Here is a 3,469-nt window from a genome sequence, read left to right as displayed (position 1 = left end):
CGGGAAGGAGGGAGAAAGTGACATGAGAAGACTTGGAGTCGTTGATCTTGATTTTCCAAGATTTGAACCAGTGAGATAAACTGTTCAGATGATTTTGAAGTAGGCTGCTTGCTTCGAAAGGGTCTTGACTAGATGAAAGGATTGCGGTGTCGTCGGCATATGTCCCTATTAGGGTGTTATCCGTTGTAGGAATGTCAGCTGTGAACAATGTGTATAGGAAAGGAGCGATGTCGCTTCCCTGAGGGACACCAGCTAGAACGTTTTGTGTGCTGGAAAATGTGGTTTTTAATTTGACTCTGAATGTTCTGTTATTTAGGTATGATTTTAGAAGTAAATAATAGGGTGCCGGAAAGATTTTTTTTAAGTTTGTATAATAAGCCATCGTGCCAAACGGTGTCAAAGGCTTGAGCTACGTCGAGAAAAAGTCCTGAGCAGTATTTTTTTGTTTCTAGAGATGTAGCAATGTGGTCCACTACACGGTGGAGCTGGTGAAAAGTTGCATGTTTGGCACGGAAACCGAATTGAAAGCTGGGAAGGGCATTTTGTTTGAGTGCGATATTCACAAGTCTTTTGAGAAGAAGTTTTTCAAAAATTTTTCCAAACGTGGGAAGTAAGCTGATTGGTCTATACGATTCAGGCAAATCAGGTTGTTTTCCTGGTTTAAGTATAGTAATAATTAGTGCTGATTTCCAAGTGGTAGGGAAATAAGATAGGCGAAATATAGCATTAAAGATGTAGGTGAGAAGAATGATGGTTTTTGGTGGTAAGTTTTTGACTATTTTGTTGTTAATGAGATCATGGCCGGGTGACTTATTTTTCCTGAGTTTTTTTAACAATTGATAGAACTTCGCCAGGAGTAGTTGGGGAGGCTGGAAGTGCCATGGGCAGAGGTGATGAGATGAATTGATCAACTTGAAGCATGTGAGTATCATCAGGGGAGATTTTGTGGGGTTTAAATGTATTTGCAAGATGGTTAGCCAGTAGATCTGATTTATCTTGGTCAGTGGTAGCAAGATTGTTGTTCTGATAGCGAAGAGGGGGAATGGTAGATTTATGCTTTAAAAGAGCTTTGGTTTTTCTCCAGAGAGACCCATTTGAGGGTGAAAGAGATTGAATATGGGAGGTGTATAGTTGATTTTTATGTTTCTTGAGAGTTGACTTGAGTTTGTTGGAAAAATAGTTGTACCGTTGTTTGTCAATCGGGTAGTGAGTACGTTGCCAAGTGTTTCGAGCCCGGCGTTTTTGAGATATGAGCTCTCTTATTTCCGGAGTGGTATTTCTGCTGGAGTTGTCTTGAGTTGCAGATGTGGTGGAAGATATTCGAAATGAGTCTTGAATGTTGTTTGTGAGGGTGTTTATGGCAGTATCTATATCGGTGGGATTTTTTAACTTAATGTTTAAAGAGGAAGAAGTTGACATAATATTGCGAAATTTGTTCCAATCTGTGCGTTTTTTAACGAATGGGTGGAAGGGAACATTTGCTTGAATTTTGTGGATGATCGGTGTGTGGTCAGATGCAGGGTCATTAAGGTTAGAAATATTTATATGGATGTGATTGGGGAGGTTAGATAGAAAAAAATCAAGATAATCAGGATGACGATTTGCGTGGGTTGGCCAGTAGGTGGGGGAGGCTGGAGAGATAACCTTAGAGCGCTTGATTGTTATAAAGTTGTGTAGAGTGCGACCTCTAGTGTTCTTTGAGCGACAGCCCCATGCTTCGTGCTTCGCATTAAAGTCAGCACCTATGATGTATGTGTGATTAAGTGTTTGAAGAAATAGTGACAGATCTTCTGCCGGAAAAGGTGATCCAGGTGGGAAGTAGACTGATGCAATAGACGTGGGTATGGAGTTAATATTTATAGATGTAGCGACTATCTGCATGTGTTGGTTAGATTTAGGATGAAATGGTGAGCGTGGGATTTTAGTAGAAATTAGTAGTGCGGCACCAGCATGAGCTGAGTCATCGGGGTGATTGGCTTGGAGGCAGTCGTATCCGAAAATTTTAAATTTTGAACTGGAGGTGAGATGAGATTCGGAGATGAGAGCTATATCTATGTTTTTTTCTGCGAGAACAAGTTTAAGTTCTTCCGTGTTATTGGTGATTCCATTAGCGTTCCATTGAAGAATGTTTAAGGCAGATAGCTTATTTTCTGCCATTGTTTGAGATAAGTTTTTCGATGAGTGATGTAAGTAGGGATATCAGGGGATTGATTAGAGATCTGAATTCCATGATGAAAGACGTAAGCTGATCCGTTGTGTTATTCGGAACACTAGGGATAGGAGATTCTTGATGTGTTCTGTGTGAATGATTGGGCGTATTTTGTGGCAAGGGAGGGAATTCCACGTTGGTGTTTTTGTGAGGTTCTTGTGAGGAGGAAGATGTTTGGTGGTTCGGTGCGTTTTTGTGCCAGGGATTCGATGGTAAGTGTTTTCTATTTTTGCTGAGTTCTTTGTGCACTGAGCAACCTTTGTAGTTGGCAGGATGTGGGCCGCCGCATAGGGCACATTTGACGGGTTGGGTTCGATCTTTTTGGCATTGTGATGAGTCATGGGGATCACCGCAGCGAACACATCTGGGGTGGTGGTTGCAGTAAGTGCGTGTATGACCATATTATTGACATCGAAGGCATTGGGGAGTGTCTTTTTTGGGACGAGGAGCTTCGACTTTTATTTTTGAGTAGCATAGGAGTGAAAGCTTGAAGATATCAGAGTTGTTAATATCCGGTTCTAAGTCAATGAAGAACATAGGGAGAGGTGCCTTTGATTGTCTGTGAAGTACATTCATAATATTTCTGGGTTGGAAGCCCAGTGAGGTTAATTCATCTTTTATGAAAGATATGTCCGTGGTAGGGTGGAGATTTTTTATCACAATTCTGTATGGTTTAGATTCTTTGTTCTGGAATGAGTGGAAGGGAACTTGGCTTTCCTTGAGAAATTTAACTACAGATCTGTACGAGTCCGAATTAAATGTTTGTAGTTTAACCCCTTTGGTGGAGGTTTTACATTCGAAACCAATAGGTTGCGTAAGTTCCTTGATTTTGGCGGTAAAATTGTTGAAATTTAAATTGGATTCTATGAATATTGGTGGCGGGTTGACGGTTTTGGGAGGGGTGACTTCCTGTGACTGTTCAATATTGTTGGTGTCCATTTGAGATTCTTCATTGGGAGGGGCTAATGGAGAGAAGCGATTTGAAGAGATGAAAATACTAGTGTCTTTTTTTGGAAGTGGTGATGAGAGAGTGTTGGGCGATCTTTGACGTTTACCCGAGTCATTTGTGACTGTTTGCCAGTCATTCTCGTTATCGGAGAAGTCCAACGGTGAGTAAGAGCCCGTTTGATTAATTAAGGTTTTTGGTATAATTAACGGAGAGAGTTGTTTATTTTTTTGATTTGTAGTTTTGTTTTTGTTAGTGTAGCTATGAGAGCCGGTCGGCTGGCGATTAGAACTCATAATGATGTAGATAAGGTG

This window comes from Acyrthosiphon pisum, chromosome A1 (assembly GCF_005508785.2).
Source record: "Acyrthosiphon pisum isolate AL4f chromosome A1, pea_aphid_22Mar2018_4r6ur, whole genome shotgun sequence".
NCBI classification, from domain to species: domain Eukaryota; kingdom Metazoa; phylum Arthropoda; class Insecta; order Hemiptera; family Aphididae; genus Acyrthosiphon; species Acyrthosiphon pisum.
The sequence above is the reverse complement of the archived record's forward strand: the minus strand, read 5'-3'. Positions refer to the sequence as shown.